Source organism: Lithobates pipiens, unplaced genomic scaffold (genome assembly GCF_037356315.1).
Source record: "Lithobates pipiens isolate NorthernLeopardFrog02 unplaced genomic scaffold, aLitPip1_a1.2 Scaffold_19, whole genome shotgun sequence".
Taxonomy (NCBI): Eukaryota; Metazoa; Chordata; class Amphibia; order Anura; family Ranidae; genus Lithobates; species Lithobates pipiens.
This window is the reverse complement of record NW_027507764.1, coordinates 485,029,227-485,054,023: the sequence shown is the minus strand read 5'-3', so window position 1 is coordinate 485,054,023 and position 24,797 is coordinate 485,029,227.

The window sequence follows — 24,797 nt, the reverse complement described above, 5'->3', positions numbered from 1 at the left end:
CGCAGTCTGAATTTGACGGTTTGGCTGCTGAGACCCACATTCTGAGAGACCGTGGCCTTTCAGGGCCAGTCCTTTCTACTCTGGTCAATGCCAGAAAGCTGGCCTCCAGGCTTATTTATTACAAAATCTGGAGGGCATATGTTTCCTGGTGTCAACTCAGGCAATGGCATCCTAGAAAGTATGTCATTAGCAGGATCTTGGCCTTTCTCCAGTCAGGCCTAGAAATGAATTTGGCCATAAGCACTATCAAGGTGCAGATTTCGGCCCTGTCAGTATTTTTTCAGAAGCCACTTGCATCGCATTCCCTGGTGTGGGCTTTCATCCAGGGGGCCATGCGGATGAGACCGCCAGTCAAACCTCCGGTATGCCCATGGGATCTGAATTTGGTTCTCTCGGCTTTGCAGGGGCAACCATTTGAACCTTTGCATCTGGCTTCATTAGCTCTCCTGACTAAAAAATTGGTCTTCTTGGTAGCCATATCTACGGCTAGAAGAGTATCAGAGCTAGCAGCTCTTTCCAGCAAGGAGCCGTATCTAATTATTCATAAGGACCGGGTGGTCATGCGTCCCAACAGGTCCTTTCTACCTAAGGTGGTTTCGGGATTCCATTTGAATCAAGACGTAATCCTACCATCCTTTTTCCTGGACCCACAGTCCGCAGAAGAAGAATCTTTGCACACTTTGGATGTGGTTAGAGCAATCAGTATATATCTTCGGGCAACTGCTCAGATAAGGAAAACTGATTGCTTGTTTATTTTGCCGGAAGGCCCTAGGAAGGGCCAGGTATCGTCAAAATCCACTCTCTCAAGGTGGATTAGACAGGTTATTTCTCAGGCCTATAGTGTAAAGGGGAAGATTGCTCCTTTTCAAGTGAAAGTGCACTCTACCAGGGCTTCTTGGGCAGTGCATCACCAGGCCTCCCTGGCTCAGATCTGTAAGGCTGCAACTTGGTCATCAGTCCACACATTCACCAGATTCTATCAGGTGGATGTCAGAGGGCAAGAGGATAGCGCCTTCGGGCGGAGTGTACTGCAGGCTGCAGTTTAGGTCCTCTGGTCATTGGCGGTCTATAATTATGATCTGTGTCTCCCTCCCCTTAATCTGAGCATTGCTTTGGGACATCCCACTATGTAATGAAGCTCCTGTGTCCCGTGATGTATGATCAAGAAAATTGGATTTTTATATACAGCTTACCTGTAAAATCCTTTTCTTGAGAGTACATCACGGGACACAGGGCCCCCGCCTCTCTTGGGTTTTACGTGGTTTCTTCTTGCTTTGCTACAAAACTGAGGTGCCTCCCATATGGGAGGGGTTATATAGGGGAGGAATTCTCCTTAATTGGGGTTAACCAGTGTCCAATCACCAGAGGTGCCTATATAACCCACTATGTAATGAAGCTCCTGTGTCCCGTGATGTACTCTCAAGAAAAGGATTTTACAGGTAAGCTGTATATAAAAATCCCATTATTTGCATCGCTAGGATGCATGTTTATAGCCCTTATGGCTTAATGAATGTATTATCTATTTTCTATGACAGGTTTTCCAAGAAAAATTGAAAAAAATTAAATAATTTAGTTCATTCAATTCCTGCAATACTTGAAAGAGTAGTCTATCTAATCTAAAAAAGGTAAATGGGATATGTCTTTTATCAAGAACTTAGACTTCTCTAAAACTTTGTTTCTAAAGCGTATATAAATACATCAACCCTAGAAATAAATTGTATCTTTTCAGTCATGAATGAGTCTCCTTATTTGTTTAATGATAATGGAGATGATAAAGGAGAGCTCTTTTAACCATTCTATTTAGGTAAAGAGAAAAAAACTTTGTTTCATATATTGGAGATAGCTGATGAAAATGACCTTCCCATTTGATTGTGTTCAGCATTAGTGACGGCCGAACGGTTCGCCCGGCGGTCGTTTCGCGGTGAATTTCAGCTGTTCGCGATTCGCCCGATCATCGGACTATTGCCGCCGTTCGCCCGGCGGACTTCCGTGTTTACTGTGTAAAAGAACTTTGACCTATGATGACACATCCATCATGGGGTACAGGACAGCCAATTGAGACATTACAGCACATGGACACTTGAACATTCCCCCTAACTTATAAAAAGACCCGATCCGGCAGCCATTTTACATTCTTTCTTCTGTCACTATAGGGAGAGGTTGCTGTGTGGAGCAGGGAGAGATTACAGTGACCCAAATCGCTAGCTATTTGGTACACAAAAGTTCTTTTCAGAACTGGTATAGGTGTTAGGTGTAGTTCAGGATAGGCAGTGCTGTGCTAGTGATTGTTGCAGCAGCCTGAGTGTCTTTTGTCAGTTTAGAGAAAGGGACAGGACGGTGTGTGCTGCAGGGACAGCCAGTTTAGTCATTAGCTGTTACTATCAGGTCCACAAAAGTGCTATTTCAATTATTGTTCCAGTAGCCTCTGTTTTGTCAGTTTATATAGGGACAGGCAGGAAGCAGTGTGTGAGGCAGTGAGGGTCAGTTTAATCAGTAGCTGTTACTATTAGTTCCACAAAGGTTCTTTTCAGGACTGGTGTGGTAATAGGCGTGTACACGTATAATATTCTTTCTTCCAAATATAGAAAGAATATTATACTTGACTGCTGCCCTTCTGCTGCAGTCTGCTAATCATTCACAACCTACTTGTTCCACAAAGGTCCTTTATAAGGACTGGTAATAACCTGGTGTAGGGTGCTATAGGGTTGAGTGAGGTACAGTCTGCTATTCTATAAGGACTGGTATAGGTCCACAATACATAGGGTTGAGGTGCACTACTGCTGACCGCTGCCCTATACTGCAGCAGTCCTTCATCGGTATAGGGACTGACGTACAGTCTGCTAATCAGTCACAACCTACTTGTTCCACAAAGGTCCTTATAAGGACTGGTAAGGTATAGGGTACTACAGTACATAGGGTTGAGTGAGGTACAGTCTGCCATTCTATAAGGACTGGTATAGGTCCACAATACATAGGGTTGAGGTGCACTACTGCTGACCACTGCCCTATACTGCAGCAGTCCTTCATCGGTATAGGGACTGAGAGTTTTGTCACAGGGTCATTTAAAAAATGACAGGCAGAGGAAGAGGCAGGCCCTTCCGCAGGGGTGGTAGGGGTAGGGCAGGAGCAACAGGCTTGAGCCAAAGTGGGAAGTTGCAGAAGGTGCGTTCAATTACTTTAAAGGACGCACCAGACTTGGTTGAGTGGCTCACTCAGCCTTACTCTTCTGCACCCTCCTCATCCTCTCGATCTGCACCCTCTTCTTCACTCTCTGCTATGTGCACCCCCAAAGACACTACCACCAACAACACCAGCACCACCACATACCTTCCGCTTGAGTCACAGGAATTATTTTCCGATCCATATGAAGACATTTCTGATGCGCAGCCACTCTTGGTATTGGATCAGGAAGAGGAGGTAGCAACAAGCACCACTCAGCAGTCTGACGACAGTACCCAGATCAGCCCAAGGAGGAGGTTGGTCCCTGGTGTTGCTGCCTACTCCGAGATCTCTACTTATAGCGGTGGGGAAGGTGACGTCGATGATGAGGTGTCTAGTGATGTCACGTGGGTGCCCACAAGAGAGGAAGAGGAGGGGAGTTCAGAGGGAGATATGGACCAGCAGATAGGGAGGAGAAGCAGGAATAACTTACATTGCACAGGAGGGACAAAGCAGACTGCAAATGTATCAGGAGCGAGTCATCGACCATGTACGGTCACATCTGGCACTCCCAGGACACCGACACATGGCTCCGCAGTGTGGGCTTTTTTTAACATGTCCGCTGCTGACAATAGCGTTGCCATCTGCAATCTTTGCAGTTAACGCATTAGTCGCGGTAAGCCCAACACTCACCTAGGGACGACCGCCTTAAGAAGGCACATGAGCAGCCATCACCGAGCCGAGTGGGAGCAACGGAACACACAAAGCCACACTCCAGGCTCTCATCGTCCAGCCTCGTCTTCTACTTCTCCTTCTCCTCTCTCCTCACAATTGTCCTCCACTCCACGTTCCATTACGCCAAGCTCACGTTTTTCTGCAAAAAGGCAGGCTTCCGTGGGCCTAATGTTCGAGCGTAAAAAAATGATGACGTCGGATAAACCTCTTGCCCAACGGTTGACGGTTGGCTTGTCAGAACTCATAGCCCGCCAACTACTGCCATATAAACTGGTGGACTCTGAGGCCTTTCGCAAATTTGTGGCCATTGGAACACCACAATGGAAGGTCCCAGGAAGGAAGTATTTTTCACAGAAGGGCATCCCAGAGCTATATGGCCATGTTCAGCGGCAAGTGAATGTATCTCTGGCACACAGTGTCGGTGCCAAGATACATCTGACCACAGACACGTGGTCTAGCAAACACGGGCAGGGAAGGTATATCACTTTTACTGCCCACTGGGTGAACCTTCTGACGGCCGTCAAGCATGTAACCCGTGGCACCCATGTAGATTTGGTTTTACCACCATGGATTGCATGCAGACCTGACTCTTCTTCTCCTCCTCCTCCTACTCCATCCTCCTCCCTCTCCTCCTCAGCTGACTCCTCCTTTTCCACTGCTAGCGTCTCTTCCGCTGCGCCGCCCAAGCTCCCCAGAACCTATTCGACATGCCAGGTGAGATGTTGCCATGCCATGCTGCGTCTGTTGTGCCTGGAAGCCAAGAGCCACACTGGCCCGGCACTCCTTTCAGCTTTGCGTTCACAGGTAGATCAGTGGCTAACACCGCTCAATTTGACAGTTGGTAAAGTGGTGTGTGGCAATGGTGCCAATCTGCTTAGCGCATTGAAACAGGGCAAAATCACGCACGTGCCATGCATGGCACACGTCTTAAACTTGGTCGTGCAGCGATTCCTTGTCAAATACCCTGGGGTCCAGGACATCTTGCGGCAGGCAAGGAAAAGCTCGGCCCATTTCAGAAGATCTTACACGGCCATGGCTCGCCTTGCTGACATTCAGTGGCGACACAATCTGCCGGTCAGACGTCTTATTTGCGATTGCCCGACGCGATGGAACTCAACCTTCTATATATGCTTGATAGGCTGCTCCAGCAGAAACGTGCAGTTAATGTCTACCTGTATGAACTCTGCGGCAGCACAGGTTCTGGGGAGCTGGGTTTTTTTTCACCGCGCCAGTGGCTGCTCATGCGCGACGCATGCAGACTTCTGCGGCCATTTGAGGAGATCACAAAACTGGTCAGTCGCAGCCATGGCGCCATCAGTGACATGGTACCTTATGCCTTCTTTATGGAGCGTGCATTGTGTCGTGTCATTGATCAAGCTGTGGAGGAGCAGGAGCGGGAAGATGAGGAAGTCGCAATGCTGGATGAATTCCCAGGGGGGGCTACTCTATCTGAGACAAGTCAACAACAGGAGTCTGAAGAGGAGTCAGAGGAGGATGGTGCCGGGGCGGATGAGGAGGAGCAAGAAGAGCATGCTTTAAACCTTTCTGGGACCCCTGTTGTTGTGCGTGGATGGGGAGAGGAGAATGAAGAGGATGATATTATCCTGAATGATGAGCAGGAGCCAGGCCACCACACCGCTTCCACTTTAGTGCAAATGGGGGCCTTCATGCTCCAGTGTTTTAATAAGGACCCCCGTATAAAAAGCATAAGGGTCGGCGAGGGTTCCAAGATGGCCGCGTAAGCCGGGAGCTCCGCGCCACGCCGTCTCTCCAGCACTGCTAGCGGGCCACCCAGCCAAGCTACCATTTTCACACGTTGTGCACCGGACCCCACATTCATTGGGGATCACCCGGAGACCGAATCGTCGATCCGGAACGAGCGTAGGCCTCGTGGAGGCCGAATCCTATTTCCGCGGGGTGTACCAAGATGGCCGCCAGACTGTAAGCACTCGTGCACTCGTGCTGAGAAGTTCTCACCGCACCGAAGGGCTCAAAAACTGCATCCAAAGGTACACTTCAATCCCTTCCACAATAAGCGCCCCTTATATGCTTAAAACGGGGGCCAGGAGGAACTTACACGGGGAGTTTAACTCCACCACTCCATCAGGGAGTCACAAGATGGCCACCGTGGCGGCCACTGCCACTCAGCCCCCACCACAACATCTAGAGCTGACCCCAGACCACAGATCAGTCATAGCTCCGGCTATCCTCCACTTCACATCAGGACCTCACAGCATGGGGACTCCCTCACCCACTTCTACAGAATCGCTACTCAATCAAGCTTTTGGAGACCAGGCCCTCTCCCCGGCGGTCCCCCCTGCTTTACCCACCCCCGGCCCTCAGGGCCCAGTTACACATATGACTCAGTCATCCATGGAAGAACTATTCCTCAAGTTCTCAGCACACCTAGATAGGGGTCTAGCGGCTAACGCTGCAGCCATCACGGGCGAAATCAGGGCTGATTTGCAAAACATAGGATCCAGGATGGATGCTATGGAAGACAAAATTGAACAAACAGTAGCCATCTCCCATCAAAACACCGGGCTCATTCAAACTCTGCAAGATCAATTAGATACAGCATTCTCACGCATTGACGACCTGGGAAATAGGTCCAGGAGACTGAACTTTAGAATTAGAGGCCTATCAGAATCCATTACAGATGTTTCCACGGCAACACAAGATTTAATCCGAGCTCTGGTCCCCAATATCCCAACAGCCCGCCTGGAACTAGACAGAGTCCACAGAGCTATGGGACCCCCCAGGAAGGATGGGTCTCCCAGGGACGTCATTGCTAAACCTCTATACTACGCTGTAAAGGAGGAGGTGATGAAACAAGCCAGAACCCTACCGCAGATCTCATGCCAAGGGCACCCTGTGCAAATATTTGCGGACATTTCCCCAGCTACCATCCAAAAGAGAAGAGCCCTGAAGCCTCTCCTGACAGCCATGGCCCAAAAGGACATCAAATATAAATGGGCCTTCCCATTTGCGGTTCGTTTTTCACTCAAGGACCGGTCATATTCCTTCTCCACATTCGACGCCGGTGAAAAATTACTTCTGAAATTGAATATCATAGCCCAAGAAATGGAAATGGAGACTGCTGCTCCAACCTCCACTTTCAACAGACGCCCTCCACCTACTGGATCCCCCAATCCACTCTGGAGCAAAACCAAATCCCGAAGATCTTCCAATCACAGTCCCCCCTGAACCATCCAAGACTTTCCAAGCTGTTTCTCAGAAAGGATTCCAATCCTAGAAGAAAATTATCCTTGAACCCTGAGGACTGAAAGGTCCACCAGCCCTCCCTTAATGGGGGCACTGATGTCACTTTTGTTCCCCATAAACTTTTTTTTTCTGTTTTTTGTACGCTATTGTGGTGCACCGGACTATAGTAATTGAGGCTTAAAGCCTCTTGTGTGGCACTTTACGTGTTATTTTGTATACACCTGTTGGCAAGCGCATGGTTATTTTGTCACTTGTATTTTTCCAGCGGGTTAAGAAGTGCTGGGGCGCGGCGTGAGCCACATGCGCCTCATCCTACCTTCTCGACCACCTCGGTGGTCGGTGAGGTCGGAATACCAACCCCAGGGTTGGCATTATTTCTTTTATCTACATATCTCATACTTGCTTGTGAGATGTTCGTAGTTCTTCTACCTCCCCTGCTGCTCTTCTGTACACCAGGGGGGGATGTTTCCTCTTCCTTTTCTTCTTGCTTCTTCTCTACTACTATTTCCCTTCCCCCACCCTTTCCAGAGCGTCACTCACTTGCATTTTCTTTTTCAGACTTGAAGGAGTTTGGCAACATCACAATGGTTCTCACATTCCACCAACGAACTCAATCTGTCTGGCTACGGCTCCCTGTTTGGCACCTTGGGAGGGTGAGTGATGTGCTGATGGGTAGCTCCCCCCACTACGAGGTTCATGGCTGATCACACACAACATACCTGGAGGGTAGCTTCGCACAATGTTCAAGGTATAAACTCTCCCCTTAAACGCAAGAAAATCTTTAACTCATATAAATCGTCCAAACTAGACGTCCTTTTGATTCAGGAAACCCACTTTCCTAGTACGTATAACCCCTCTTTCTTACACTCCCACTACAACAAATTCTACCTAGCAAATGCAGCTAACAAGACCAAGGGGGTAGCAATAGTGTTTGCTAAATCCTGCAATTTCCAATTAATATCCGAAACCAAAGATCCTGACGGGAGGTATCTGCTAGTGAAAGGCACTTTAGATGGCCACCTTTACTCATTTATTTCCTACTACTCCCCTAACAAGGGTCAAACAGCCTTTTTCAGAAGACTCATCCTTCACCTCACCCCCCTTCTAGAGGGAACAGTTATACTCGGGGGAGACTCCAATGTGGCCTTTGATCAGGGGTTAGACAAAACTAGGCCCCCAGGTTCTCAACTTACCCGCCCCTCTAATGAGAGCCTTAAACTAGCGAAATTAATACACGAACAGGGCCTGGCAGACGTCTGGAGAGAACTAAACCCCACCAAACGAGACTATACTCACTTCTCACACCCCCACAATTCTTACGCCAGAATTGACCACCTGTTAGTGAAATCTTCAGTTATCCCTGCCATAATTCAATCAAAAATTATTGACTCCTCCCTTTCGGATCACTCATTAGTTGTCATGACCATCCGTTCGCAACACAATAGATCGGGCCAGAAGCAATGGAGGCTCAACGAGTCCATACTATCAGATCCTGTCCGAGGCTCTTTGCTATCTGACTCCCTAAAGGAATATTTTCAATTTAACGACGGAAATGACGTATCGGCGGAAACACTTTGGGCGGCTCATAAAGCCTTTATTAGGGGGGAACTCATCAGTTTATCATCAGCCATTAAAAAGGAGAGAGAGGCAGCAATTAAAAAACTTGAGAACGACTACGTGTCCCTAAAAAAACAGGCATAAACTAGACCCGACCCTTAATTTACTCCCTCAATTGGACAGGACCAGGCTCGAACTGAACCCAGCTCTGACAGCTAAAGCCGAAAAACAAATGAGATGGTCGCAAAATAGATTCTACACACAAGGTGATAAGATGGACTCTATGTTGGCCAATAAATTATCTCCCAGACTCAAAACACAGGCTCTGCCAAAGATTATAATCCCTGGACAAGGTCCCACAGCTAACCCTACAACGATACTGGGAGAATTCGCAGAATTTTACAATAAACTTTACTCACCATCCCCAGCCCCTGCTGATCACTCTATAGACGCTTTCCTAAACGACCTTCCTATCCCACAACTATCCTCGAACCATAGAGATAGCCTAGAAGCCCCTTTTACAACGGCAGAAGTTTTAGCAGCAATTAAAACCTTAAAACCGGGCTCGGCCCCCGGCCCGGATGGCCTGTCCAATCCTTATTACAAAAAGTTCGCCGAAACTTTAGCACCTTACCTCTCTAAATTCTTCAACTATGCCTCGAAGGGAAACCCACTTGATCCCCAACTAAACGCAGCACTTATAACTGTCATCCCAAAACCTGATAAAAACCCAGAAGAGGTTGGAAATTACCGTCCAATCTCTCTAATTAACTGTGACATTAAAATACTAACCAAAATCCTCGCCTCCCGGTTGGCAGAATTCATTAATGCGTATGTACACAAGGATCAGGTGGGTTTCATTCCCGGTAGACAAGGCCCAGATCAGATAAGGAGAACCATAGATATTATGTCCATTCTCCAAACAAACTGGGCGGGAGGACCCCAACAATCGGGTATGCTTCTCTCGCTTGACCTACAGAAGGCCTTTGACTCGGTCTCCTGGCCAGGGCCAGCGCTACCACTAGGCGGACTAGGCAACCGCCTAGGGCACACTGCCGCCTAGGGCGCCTGGCCGCTGGGTATTTTAATCCTGCACTGTGCTTGCAGCTGTCAGTGCCATGTCAAGCAGCAGCGCCATCGCCCCCCGCCCCCCCACCGCGCTCTGGCTTTCCGCTGATGTGTTTACACAGACAGTAATCCTCCTCTCTGTTCTATCACGCAGTGAGCCAGTAATATGTCCAGGTCACTGTTCAGCTGCAGCAACCCCCAGGGCGCTCTCAGTGTCAGACAGTAGCCGGCCCCCCTCTCCGCTCTCTCCCCTCTCAACTCTCCGCTCTCTGTCAGTCCGCCCGACCTGTGACACATGTAATATGACATCATGCCGAGGCTGCTCTCCGCAGCGCTCTACAGTGTCAGTGTGTGTCACAGTCCATGCCATGTCAGTCCAGCAGCATAGCACCCTTGACCCCGCCCCCCCCCACGCTCTCCTGGAACGGAGTATGGATGGAGGATGGATGCATGCATCATGGGATACAGCATGACGGCATGGCGCCTGATGGCCGCTCTCCGGGCTTGGGGTCAAGTGTGTGCAGCCTGGGCTGGCTGAAGAGGCACCACACAACGCAGGCTAGCAATTACAGTAGTGTTGGTGCCAGCAAGGAACAGGTGTTACTGGTGTGGTAAGTAAAAAACTGTTGCTTTCTCTCTGAGTTAATGAGACTGTATATGTGAATGTGATGACCATGAAATGTAATGTTAAAATGTGAGTGTATATGTATTATATTAACTGTTGACTGATATGCCAAATGTCCCCCCCGAGTCTGTATTTGATGGGTGCTGGTTAAGTGGCATTAATGGGCGCTGGTGAGGTGGCATTGATGGGCACTGGTGAAGCGGCTTTGATGGGCGCTGGTGAGGTAGCATTGATGGTCGCTGGTGAAGTGGCATTGATGGACGCTGGTGAAGCGGCTTTGATGGGCGCTGGTGAAGCGGATTTGATGGGCGCTGGTGAGGCTGCATTGATGGGCGCTGGTGAAGCGGCTTTGATGGGCGCTGGTGAAGCGGCTTTGATGGGCGCTGGTGAAGCGGCTTTGATGGGCGCTGGTGAAGCGGCTTTGATGGGCGCTGGTGAAGCGGCATTGATGGGCGCTGGTGAGGCGGCATTGATGGGCGCTGGTGAGGCTGTGGGGGGGGGGGGGGCAAAATGAGATTTTGCCTAGGGTGTCAAAAATCCTTGCACCAGCCCTGCTCCTGGCCTTATATTTTTGCTATCCTCCGCAAATGGGGCTTTGGGCAACGCTTTACTGGCCTAATACAGGCCCTATACTCAACCCCTACAGCGAGAATCCGTATCCAGGGCTTCTACTCTAAACCCATTGCCATAAGACAAGGAACTAGGCAAGGATGCCCATTGTCCCCTTTAATTTTTGCGATGGCAATCGAGACCCTTGCTATAGCTATTAGACAAAACCAAGACATAAAAGGGGTGGTATGCAGATCTCGTGTTCACAAGTGTGCCCTATTTGCGGACGATATCATGCTTTACATCACTTCTCCCATAACTTCCTTGCCCAATCTAAACGCCACACTAGATTCCTTCTCCAAGATGTCGGGTCTTCAAGTGAACTACGGTAAATCCCAGGCTCTCAACGTCTCTCTAACTCCCTCCACTGTCGAACTTTTAAAGCAGAACTTTAATTTCCAATGGAGCGAATCCTCCATCACATACCTAGGTATAAACCTCACAGATAAGGTAGAGACTTTATACAGTCATAATTATCCCCAGATGTATCGTAAACTAGAAGCAGATTTACAGAATTGGTCACATCTTCCCATATCATGGCTAGGCAGGATACACGCTATCAAAATGACTCTATTACCCAGATTACTTTATTTGTTTAGATCCCTGCCAATCCCCATTCGTACGGATCACCTCTCAACCTTCCAAAACAAAATCCTAAAATTCATTTGAGGCAAGAAAGGTTATAGACTAACCCGCAATACCCTCTTCGCTCATAGGAAGAGGGGTGGCTTAGGCCTCCCACATCTATTCCATTATTACCAAGCAGCTAGGCTAACACCGTTATCCGTAATTTACTCAAAATATGAGAAGCCAGATTGGATCCATATTGAGAATCAGGCTGCCCCCACTTTTACCCTAGACTTTTTACTATGGACCCCCCAGAAAAATAGACCCGCTATCCAGGGGCGTACCAAGCAGGGGGCGGGGGGGCGTTCCGCCCCAGGTGCCACACATTGAGGGGGGTGTAAGTGGCTGGGTGGCATTGCTATGGGGTTCACTCTGCACTCAGACACTGTCTGACAGTATCCTGAAGGGAATCCCTGGCTCTGGCTGCTCTGTTTTTTGTGAGTTTTTTTGTGAGCTTGAACACCCCCAGCACTGTGGCCAAAATAGTATGGTCTAGTTTCTGTTTTCCCCTGCTAGCTCCACCCACCACTGCTGAGCAGCCGAGCTGAGTGTGTCATCATTCAGCGCAGGGGTGGTTGCTGTTACAAACTGTGTCCACAACATCTTCTGGAGTCTAAACCTCCCTAGCTGAAGCTGAGAGCCGAGGTGAGCTGGTGATAGGGGATAGGGGATGTGTGAGCTGTGAGAAGACGTTGGAGGAGTGTGTCTGTCCTGCCATCCTTACTGTGCTGCTCTGTCATAGAAGGGGAAGGGGGGGGGGGGTTGCTGTGTAGTAGGTATTGTGTAGCTGACCTGATTGGGGGGGGGTTGCAGAATACAGGCGTGTGCTATGTACAGGTTGTAGACTCCAGATTTGTGCTATGTACAGGTTGCAGAATGCAGGCGTGTGCTATGTACAGGTTGCAGAATGCAGGCATGTGCTATGTACAGGTTGCAGAATGCAGGCGTGTGCTGTGTACAGGTTGCAGAATGCAGGCGTGTGCTGTGTACAGGTTGCGGAATGCAGGCGTGTGCTGTGTACAGGTTGCGGAATGCAGGCGTGTGCTGTGTACAGGTTGCGGAATGCAGGCGTGTGCTGTGTACAGGTTGCAGAATGCAGGCGTGTGCTGTGTACAGGTTGCGGAATGCAGGCGTGTGCTGTGTACAGGTTGCGGAATGCAGGCGTGTGCTGTGTACAGGTTGCGGAATGCAGGCGTGTGCTGTGTACAGGTTGCGGAATGCAGGCGTGTGCTGTGTACAGGTTGCGGAATGTAGGCGTGTGCTGTGTACAGGTTGCGGAATGCAGGCGTGTGCTGTGTACAGGTTGCAGAATGCAGGCGTGTGCTGTGTACAGGTTGCAGAATGCAGGCGTGTGCTGTATACAGGTTGCAGAATGCAGGCGTGTGCTGTATACAGGTTGCAGAATGCAGGCGTGTGCTGTATACAGGTTGCAGAATGCAGGCGTGTGCTATGTACAGGTTGCAGAATGCAGGCGTGTGCTATGTACAGGTTGCAGAATGCAGGCGTGTGCTATGTACAGGTTGCAGAATGCAGGCGTGTGCTATGTACAGGTTGCAGAATGCAGGCGTGTGCTATGTGCAGGTTGCAAAATGCAGGCCTGTGCTATGTGCAGGTTGCAGAATGCAGGCCTGTGCTATGTGCAGGTTGCAGAATACAGGCGTGTGCTGTGTGCAGGTTTCAGAATGCAGGCATGTGCTGTATACAGGTTGCAGAATGCATGTATTTGCTGTATATTGCTGTGTGACTACCACTCACCTATAGTAGCTGAGCTGTGAGCTTACCTGGTAAGGGGGGGGGGGGGGTGGTGGTGTTGCTGTATTCACAAACCAGGTATAAAGTAGATGAGCTGGTCTGATAAAGGGGGGACTTACACCCACATCTTGCAGCCATCAGATCCGTCCAGCAAGCAGCAGGTCACAGCAGCATCATGCCATCTTCCCTGCGGCCATCAGATCCCATCCACGGTCCAGCAAGCAACACGCCTTGTCAGCAGGTCAGTTCCCAAATCTGAATCAAATCATCAATGCCAATGCTGTCCTTAGGGACAGATCCGATCCAGAGATCGCCATACAGTGGGATCTCTGGATCAGATCTGTCCCTGAGGACAGTAGACATGGGCCATACTTTGTATTGTCAGCTGTCTCACTCTGATGTCTCCCTCATAGCAGCTCCAGTCCAGCTCTCCACTTTCCTGACCTTGGCACAATCTGTCCAAAAATGTGGCATCTGCTCACACCTGAGTGACACCTCTGTCCTTTCCCGTCTATTGTCACTGGCTACATCGGCTGTTATTACAAGGAGCGGGAGGGGACATCCCCATCCCCCCACAGCTTCGCCCAAGTCTCCCATCCCTACCACAGACCTGAGCCACCAGCCAGCTGGCCAGAAACCCGAACAAAGCCGAATTTGCCTTTGATCAGGTCTCCGATGTAGAAAACTGGAAGCGACAGCACAGTGTCACTTCCGGTTTACTCGGTAGTCAACAGCGCCATTTAAAAAAGAAAGCAGAATTAAAAAACGCTGATCTTGGCAGAGGAGGGTGTTTTTTTTTGGTGTTTTTACAGTTGGGGGGGGGGGGTGCCAGATATAGGATGGGCCCTGTGTGCCAAATGCGCTAGGTACGCCCCTGCCGCTATCTTGTCCCCAACTCTCCCCCACTCATTTAAACTATGGGATTCCCTGCGCTACTCTACCTCCTTGGTCTCAGCAATTAAACAATTGAACTCATATTTTCAATAATCCTCGCTTCCCTCCAGGATACAATGTACTTGCCTTCAAATGGTGGGTAGATAAGGGTCTTTACAGGATAGGACACTTTTTCCCAGCCACAGGACCTATCACTTTGCAATTTTGTATCAAGAAACTAAGCCTCCCTAAGACCGAAATTTTTCGGTTCCATCAGATTCAACATTTTCTACACTCCTTTTGCAAAGGGGAATCAAACCCCCCGCTCTTTACAGAATACGAACTTTGGTACGGTCAAGCCATGGACCAGAAGGGGGGGGATCTCCTTAGTCTACACGTCTCTCACCACCCCCAAAACAAAGGCGCCCTATATGGTTGCCTGGGAAACTGACTTCTCTTTCCAATGGTCATTGGATAATTGGCACTCAATAGGGGCTAGATCCTTTCGGGGTCTGCTCAACACAAACCTTATGGAAGCAGGGACAAAAGTACTAACCAGATGGTATTACACGCCAGTCAGAGTTGCACACATGTTCCCAACAGCCAGTCCACTCTGTTTCCGGGGCTGCATGCTTACGGGGACGATGTCACACATTTGGTGGGAATGCCCAAGAATCCGCCCCTTCTGGAAGAAAGTTTTCAACCTGATTGAAAGATTGATTGGTGCCAAAGTTCCCAGATCTCCCACGGTGGCTCTCCTTAATGATCCAATTCCCCATCTCTCTAAACCTTACAGCAGGTTGACCCAATTTGTACTGCTGGGAGCCAAAATCTCCATAGCCAGGAATTGGAAGGAACCAGGGGTTTCTTTCACAATAGTTAAGAAAAAGATTTCCTGGATCATGTCTCAGGAGAGGCTCGCCAGTATGTTGGAGGACACATCTGATAGGTTCGTAGCCACCTGGGAGCCCTGGGCCCGAATAATGGGCCTGACCAACTTCCCATATGTATGAACTTCCCTTATTAAACCTGACGCAAGTAGTGACGCTCTCTCCACCCCTACCCCCTTCTATCTCCCTTCTCTTTCTTTGTCTTTATCTTTCCCTTTTCTTTCCTCTTGTTCGCATATGTTCTCTTGGTTTCCATACTATGGACTAAGGCTAGTCCGGAAAGGTATAAAAGTTTGTATAAATATCTCCTAGGCAATGTTTGTTGGTTGACACAAAGAGTCTGATGCAATTTGCTCTGATTTGCTTCTCCCAACAGAGGACCCTCAGATCGGCCCAGGGGCTTACCGGCTGGCAAAACAGGAGTTCTCTGATATTTGATTGACAACTTCCTTTCACTTATCTCCTTTTATGTTCATAATTTGTGGGCGCCTATTGCCCCCGACACAGTGTGATCCCAATTGGGGTGTCAGGGGTACTAGGTGGCATGCCGTCTATATTTATTATATCCCTCTCAACTGTCATGTCAATCCATACCAGACACAGTGAGCTCCTTTCATTGTCATCTTTATTTGTTTTTAATAATACGGATGCCTTACAATTCGCAATGTGTCTTCTCCGGCTTATGCTGTTTGCCTGTACTTTTGGACATGTTTACCACGTTCTTCATATATATGTGAGACGACATGTTGTCGCGATCTATTGTATGGATTCTATTTTTCCTTTGAAACAAAAAAAAAATTTTGAAAGTAAAAAGCATAAGGGTCAAGGACCAGTACTGGGTGGCAACGTACTTAGACCCCTGGTACAAACACAAAATGGCGGAAATGTTACCGCCGTCACAGAGGGCTGGCAGAATGGAGCACTTCCAGGCCTTGCTTCGAGAAATGCTGCATTCTGCCTTTGCGTGCGCTCGCAGAGGAGCAATTCCCACTCCCAGAGAAGGAGTTGCGGGTACCAATCCAACAGCGCCTGCAAGAAGAGGCCAGTTTGAAGATGTGTTGGTGACTTCGGATATGAGGTCATTCTTTCAGCCAACCCATCGACAGGTGTCATCCGGATCCAGCATCAGGGAACGCCTAGACCGTCAGGTGTCTGACTACATCGGGTTAACGGCCGATGTGGACGCTCTGAGGAGTGATGAACCCCTGGACTACTGGGTGGGCAGGCTTGACCTCTGGCCAGAGCTTGCCCAATTTGCAATCAAACTGTTGGCTTGCCCCTCATCCAGTGTCCTGTCCGAAAGGACGTTCAGCGCAGCAGGGGGGATCGTGACCGATAAGCGTACTCGCCTAGCTCACGACAGTGTTAACTACCTCACATTTCTAAAAATGAATGAGGTATGGATCTCGGAGGAATTCAACACATGTGACCAGTAGACCATCTATATGTCTATAAACAATTTTTTTAATCGAGCACAGAGACCTTCTTTCTTCATTTGGCTCACTTCCTTGTCCAAAAAAAGCACACAGTACTATATGCCCGTACCCTCCTCTTTGAAGAGGTTGAGCGGTGTCATATTTCTACTGGGGCTGCTTATTATGAGGGGCTGCCACCATCCCTGTGCTGTGCTGACATCCTCCTGGGGCTGTACCTCTGCTGTGCATATTATGAGGGGCTCCCACCATCCCTGTGCTATGCTCATTATGAGGGGCTGCCACCATCCCTGTTCTATGCTGACATCCTCTTGGGGCTGCTTATTATGAGGGGCTCCCACCATCCCTGTGCTATGCTCATTATGAGGGGCTCCCACCATCCCTGTGCTATGCTCATTATGAGGGGCTCCCACCATCCCTGTGCTATGCTGACTTCCTCCTGGGGCTGCTTACGGTGCAAATGTCAGTGCTTTATGTCACGCTGCTGATGTCAGTGCTCTCCATCACGGTGCTGCTGTCAGTGCTGTATATCACGGTGCTGGTGTTAGTGCTTTATGTCACGCTACTGATGTCAGTGCTCTCTATCACGGTGCTGGTGTCAGATGACTCTATCACGGTGCAGGTGTCATTGCTGTATGTCACGCTGCTGGTGATCATCTCCTGCACCCTCTTCTTTGCCTACCCTGGTCCCTGACCTTCCCTCTCCTCCATTGCCTTCATGCGCTCCACAGTCCTGAATTGTCACAACAATTTCCCATATAAAAAAAGAATGCTTGTAGTTGTCGATCCCAGATTCACCTAATACATGTGTTATGTCATTGGCCATGTGGTGGGACTATGTTTGCACAGCTAGTAATTATTTTGTGGCTGCAAATTTGACCTGTAGGTTTGCAAAGTTTGCTTTGAAGTCAATGGGGCCCGCCGCGAACGTTCCGGTTCGCGAACTATCGGCCGCGTTTGCGGTCCGCGTTCGCGAAACGTCCCGTCGGAAGTTCGTCCATCACTACTCAGCATATTCTGGTGTAACCTTAGTAGGGGATTTCCCCTAACCCATAATGTATTCTATTCAAAGGCGGCGTACACACGCGGGGACTGTTCGCCCAACTTTGTCCGCTGAACAGTGTTTCGGCGGACAGTCCGCCCGTGTGTGGGCTTTCAGCGGACAGTTTCAGCGAACAGTCTGCTGAACAAAGTTTTTCGGAAATTCCGAAAAACTGTCCGCTGAAACTTGGTTTCAGCGAACAGTCCCCTCGTGTGTAGGCTTGTTCGTCAAACTAAGTTCCGCGCATGCTCAGAAAGGATTTACACGCCGAAAGTTGTAATGCAGTGTATAGGACGTCGTATTTTCCGTCCCGTCGTACGTGCCGTTCACGTCATCGCGCACGGTTTCAGCAAACTGTTCGTTTGTCGTGTGTGGGCAAGTCCGTCCATGCTAATTTTGAGCGGACTGTTTGCTGAAACTGTTTGACGGACAAAGTTGGGCGAACAGTCCCCGCGTGTGTACGCGGCCATAGGATACAGGTGCAGGCTGCAATTTTGTGTCAAATGAGCGTAGTTAATGAGTTCAGTATGTTATAGTTCCTCTGGGAACATATCTCCCATATTAGCTTATAACTGTATTTCTTAAAGAATAGCCTGTCAGTCCATTGGATCTTCTTGGCCCTGTGGAGGGGAAACATAGCGACTGCTTTTATGTGTGTGATGAACCCCATTTTTCCCAGTTGCATGGGATGAGTTAGGTAGGGAAGAGGTAGATGCTGTTCTTCTACGTGAGGTTGTAGCTGCAGATGTTCCATCAATCAATTTAAGGTCAAGTAAGGCTTGTTGAAGTTCGTTCAGTGATCTACAGATGTGTTTGGTACCTTTGTAACTGAAGCGTATGGAGAATGGAAAGCCCCATTGGTATGTGAGATTATGAGGTTGTAATTTCATTAAATGTTGTTTCATGGCACGTCTTTTAGAAATGGTTACTTGAGAGAGATCAGTGAAAATCTTAAAATTGTGACCCTGGAAGGTTAGGTTGTCTTTCTCTTTGGCTGCAATTAAGAGTTGTTCCTTTGTGCGATAAAAATTGAACTTTGCTATGATCTCACGTGGGGGTCCATCTGCTTTTCTAGGCAAGAGAGCTTTGTGCACCCTGTCCATTTCCAACCTTTCAATCGGTATTCCTGGTTGCAATTCTTGGCATAATGCTGTTATTGTGGCAGATAAGTCGGTAATCGATTCAGGTATGCCTCTGAATCGCAAATTGGATCTTCTTGTACGATTCTCATAATCTTCCAGTTTATTTTGTAGTGTAATGTTTTCTTTTTTAAGAAGATCTATTTCATTCAAGTGTCAAGTTTTCTATAACTTTAATTTCCAGTGTAGCTGTGCGATTTAGCAATTCTCTGATTTCATAGTTACATAGTTAGTAAGGTTGAATAAAGACACCAGTCCACCCAGTTCAACCTGAGTTTCTACAATTGTCCCCATCACTGTACATTGCCCACTCACATTGGTCCCTACCCTCAAGGAGCCCACAATCCAAGGTCCCCATTCATATACTAGGGCCAGTTTTGGACAGGAGCCAATTAACCTACCTGCATGTCGTTGGAGTGTGGGAGGAAACCCAGAGTACCTGGAGGAAACCCACGCAGGCACAGGGAGAACATGCAGACTCCAGGCAGGTAGTGTCATGGTTGGCTGAACCAGCGACCCTTCTTACTGCTAGGTAAGAGTGCTAACCACAACACCACTGTCCCGCCCTATTTCTTTAGTCAGATTACTGGTTATTTGTTCTGAGGTATTCTTTAATGCTTTGTTCAGCATCTTCTCAAATTGTTTCATAAGGCTTCATATGAAGATTTCTGTGACAGAAATAATTCAGTATCGGATTCTTCTGAGGAGACTTGCTGTGACCGCTGTGTCTTTATCCTGTGTGCTGAGGTGATTGTGCCTGTAGCTGAGGAGACTGGTGCCATTTTCACTGCAGTCTTTGCCTGAGCCCCTCCTCTGGGGGTATTTTTAAACTCATTCCGGGCTCCCCCCATTAACGTTTTTAGTCCAAATGATTCTCTCACCTCACAGGAATGTTCAGACAGAGTTTTTGTAAGAAATAATTTGGCGGGCTGTCTTTGTTTAGCGATTCTCCTTCTTCGTAGAGCTCTAGTGGGACATGTCCATTGAGCTAGACTCCGCCTCCTGAGCCTCCGGCCTCTTTTCTTTTTTACCTTCATTTCATCTATCGATTCTGTACCATGTCTTATAGCTGTCAGGTGTTGTCATTCTGTGTGTAGCTAAGGGCCGCTACCTCAAAGTCATCCGCAGCAAAAGCCCATCACACCTTTCAAGGTGCTCTGATAAATATTATTCGACAGGAGATTGACATTCCCAGAAGCGTCAGTTTCTGAAAAAGACTTTGAGATGATTTCTATACATCTAAGAGCTTTTTTTTTTTTTTTTTGTTCTTTTACATCTTTCAAGGAGTGACTTTTATTATTATGTTAATTTTGGCAACAATCATTTCAGTTTTTAGTGTTGAATCCAGCGTGCCTTTTTGGCCTCCTCCTCGACCTCACCTTTCCCCTCCCCAGATTCATACTTACCTTGATCTAGTGGTTGTCGCATCCTACAATGTTTGTTTTTCATCCTGTTTCTAATGTCTTCTGTGTTATGGATGTGATTGCACTGTAGCTCCCTATAGACTTCTATTGGACTATATTCTATTCTATAGGATCTCCTATGCCACCCCCCCCCCCCCCCCGCCTGAACCCTGGGGAACAGCCCCAAAAGAATCTGTGGGAAGCTATTACGTAGGCACAGACTGAATAGAGATGAATTTATGAATGATCTGTAGACTAGCAATAGAGGTCATGGCTTTTTGATCAAGGTAAGTTTGGATCTGGGGAGGGGGGATGGTGGGGTAGTTTAAGTAGAGGAAAGGGGTAAAAAAAGATAAGTGCACTTGGTTAAAGCAAACCTTTAAAGCAAACCTGTGCTTTGCTAATGTAGGACAATGTAACAGTTTTGCTTCAATATCTCCTTCCCTAGCAGCATATATTCACCTTTCCATCACCTCTCCTCTATGTTCACCCACCAAAAATATTTTTTACACAGGCCTTGATTAAAGTGGTACCAAATTTCAAAAGCTGTGAGCCAGGGGGCCCTTTATTGCAGAACAGACATGCAATGTATCTTCTGCATTAAACAAAACCTACCTGCTAGCTTATAGTCTTCTTTGAAATTTTTTTATTAAAATTTTGGCAGAGTGCCTGTATGACAGGATGACTGCATTCCTGCTTAGGCATATGACTAATGTCATCCTGCACTGGCCAAAGAAAGCAGCTACAACGCCAACAGCACCCAGAAGCATCCAGGTAGAAGGGGTCAGTGCTGGCGAGAGACGAGTAAGTATTGTGGAGATTAGCTATGCTTTAAGTCCCCATAAAACAGTACTCACCTCATGTAACAACAGTCACCAAGCAGTTGTGCTGTCAAATGAGAGGAAGGGAAGTCACGTCACCTTGCACAACCAGAAGTATCAAGTATATGTTTTCACTCCTGGTGGCTAGTTGTAAAAGCAAGGGGATAAAATAAAAATGAGTATATGCTGCTGGGGAGGGGGGCATTATATCTAACTTAAACAAATATGTGAAAATCTGCACTGTGGAACATATAAAGTGTGTGAAGGCTGCTATCAAAAAAGGACAAAAAATCCCAAACAATAATATATACTAAAAAATGTGCAGTGCCACTCAACAGAAATACAACAAAGCAGAAAAAGTCATGTATTAAAGTCCCATACAACCCATATAATGGAGAAAAATGGATAATGGAAAAATGTCCATCCAACACAACAATTGTGCTTGTAGATACAAATGTGTTCAGAAGACCAGCCACCGACTCCTTATGATTTTATAATATTAAAAAAGGATATGATAAGCACAGTGTCTCGCGGCATTTTAGAGATTTTCATAATCAGGATCCCAAACAAATGATTTTTTATGCCATCGACAAAATTAAGGGACACTGGAGAGGAGAAGACATGACCAAAAAGATTTCACAGAACGAAACAAGGTGGATTTTTAATTTAGAAACCTTACATCCTGCAGGAATGAACATAGACCTGGATCTCAACTGCTTCATAACCAATTTTTAATTTAGTATTTATTAAAATAAACTTTAAAAAAAAATTGTAATTTTAAAACCTTTGAGAATATATCCAGATCTAATGTAATACCTACCTACACTAATATTAAGAAAACAATACAGAATTTTGGGTCGAATGTAATCTATAGAAATTCAGGTCAAATGTTATCTATTCAAAAAACCAATTATTTTAACCAATTATTTAAACACTGCAGCTGCTGACTTAATCAACACACTCACCTGTCCAGGGTGCCCGCGATGTCGGCCGCCCGAGGCCGACCCGTCCCTCGGCTCTCGGGTCCCGGTGCTGCCATTCCTTGTAAGGGAAACAGGCAGTGGAGTCTTACGGCTTCACTGCCCGTTTCCTACTGCGCATGCGCGAGTCCCGCAGCTACTGCGCATGCGCGAGTCCCGCAGCACTTTCTGAATGGGACGCACTGTGTTCTGGAACACACAGTTCCCAGAACACAGCGCGACTCATTACCCAGAAGACGCCGCGACGAAGACAGAAGACAGAAGATCTCCGCGGAGGAGGAAGAGGAAGATTAGGAGAAAGTGCCTAGCAACAGGCATTTCTGGTAAGTAAAAAAAAAAATTTTTTTTCATTTTTTTTTTTTATATTTTTTTGTAATTTTTAATATTTTTTTTGTTTTCAGGGTGGCCCTCCACTTTAAATAATATATTTAAATTAAAACACCATAGACTAATAAATATTTCTATCATTATATAATATTTGTTCCTAGGTCCCAATTGTCTTAATGATGTTTTTATTTCGTTTTTACTTTATTCTTACCTTATCTCAGTTTCATTTTTTATTTTTATACATTTATGTTTCCCATATTTTTATAATACGTTGGTATAACAATCATATGTGTATTTTCCTTTTGTATTTTTAGAGCAGGCTATTTGCATGTATGTTTCTCATATATATGGGTTTTGCAAAACCCTCAGTGGGTTAAATCACAGTCCCAAGAGCCAGTCCCAGCAGCCGGAACATAATCACCATCGCGCTTTATTGTACTATAAGGGCATTCCCATATCCAAAATGGCGGCGATTGTCCGCGCATGCGCGATAGGTGTATTATGCTCTATATAGAGCGTAGGGTGTATGAAGATGGCCGCTCCAGATGACGTCCGAGTGACGAAACGCGTAGGGCGTGGCCTAATCGACATACACCTTCAGTATAGACGACGGGGAAGCCGAACGGAACGCTCGCAGCTGCTTTAAAGCAATAAGAATAATCTAACTAAACCGCTACCATTCCTACTCACAATTGTAAGTAGTTTTATTCTTTGTCAATAAAACTGTTTCTCATACGGTATCACACTATGGATGGTCCTCTTTTTTAACATATATACTGTGGCACACTCCACCTGGAAATAACGAGGGATCCCCAACATTTTACCAGAAGCAAGCCAGAGAGCGACACAATAGCTAATATTGTGAAGGCTGATCCACCCCGGATGGGGTCTTTTTTCCGGTGAGAGTACAACCTAGAAGTGACCACAATGCATGGAGAATAAGATCTGAATTTATCACACCCCCTCTCCCCATTTCACGGGATAATCCCATCAATTTTATTTCACCAGAGACTTTTCATTTTTATACTTTTTTATTTTTTAATTTTTTTTGCACGTTTCACTTGAAGCATTGATATTTACCACTTATTGTATCATTCTACTTGGTGCATGAATTTTGTATAAACTTCACCGTCACGTTAGTGCACTAACAGTTTTGAAAACAGCACAGTCTGTCTTGGTTTTATACTTATTGTCACTAATTTATCAGTAATGCAATAGCACTAGCACTTTATATATTTATTTGTACCAGCATTTGTCACAACCCTTTTGAGGATTATTAGTTTTCATTATTTCTTTGTTTTTTCACCTACATAGCCAGCACGCTGGAAAATATTTATTGTTTTTGAAAAATATTTTTAATTTTTTCATAATACTTTTTTATACTTCACTAGTGTTACACCAAGTGGTAGGATGTTGTACACTTTATTTTTTATATAATTGGGCTGGTTTAACACTTTTTATTTCATTGGTACACTAATATAACTAATCCCATTTCTTATTACCACCTGCTATTATGCTGAACACTTCGGACAAATGAGTCCCCAGTGACATATTCTCTGACAATATATAGGTATAGCGCCAGATCTATTCACTGCAACCCCCCCCCCTTATGATTTTAACACTCACCGGGAGCATAGTCTGTCATTACATCAGCAAAACTGCCTGTGACACATGAAAAGTATCCTATAGAGACAGTGTAGTGATCTGCATTCAATGGTACCTTCTGGTAAACTTCAGCTCTAGACAAATAAAGCTCACCACGAGCCAGAAGTAATGTCCCATAATGTAGTACTTATTTTAAAACATAGTAAAACAAATGCACAAATACAAAGATAAAAACACTCGCTTCAGAAGCCGCTGTCGACCCTGGTTTATACAGCAGTGTGACATCAGCACTACAATCTCCACTCTGATGCGTTTCATCCAATTGGATGTTATCAGGGAGTCCTCTAGTGTCGACGTCCGCAATCTTTATGTAGCCTAGCATCATATGCCTCATCACAGGTGCATGATAATGCAAATGACAAGGCAAGTTTAAAATTTTAATTTCCCCCTCATTATCTCTTTCAGTGACAATGGTCACCATTAAAAATTGAGGGGCGATTCTCCAACAACAGGGAGTAAGTCAGCAGTAGAAATTTTACAAAGGCTATAACCCTTCCCCACTCTATCTAAAGCTAAAAACAAAGCTTTGGGGCATGGCCTGGCGCACGGGAGAGATGGCAGCATAGTGAAGGAGCTCCGCTAGACACCCTGCCTCAGCGAGCTGCATTGCCGTCAAACGCCCGACGATGAACAAGCAGAACCGCTCAGCACAACACAGCAGACCCCGCCGACACACAGCCAACCCCAAAGGGAGAAATATCTCGGAAATCTTTAAGAGCCAGGCCGAGACCCGGAGAAGTCAGGCGGGGGCCAAGATGGCGCCGACCCAGCGGGATGAGGAGTTCAGTGAGGACTCACAGTCTGCATCAGAAGAAGGAGGTAGGAGACATACCGGACCTGACCATCCCCTCACCTATGAGGATATGT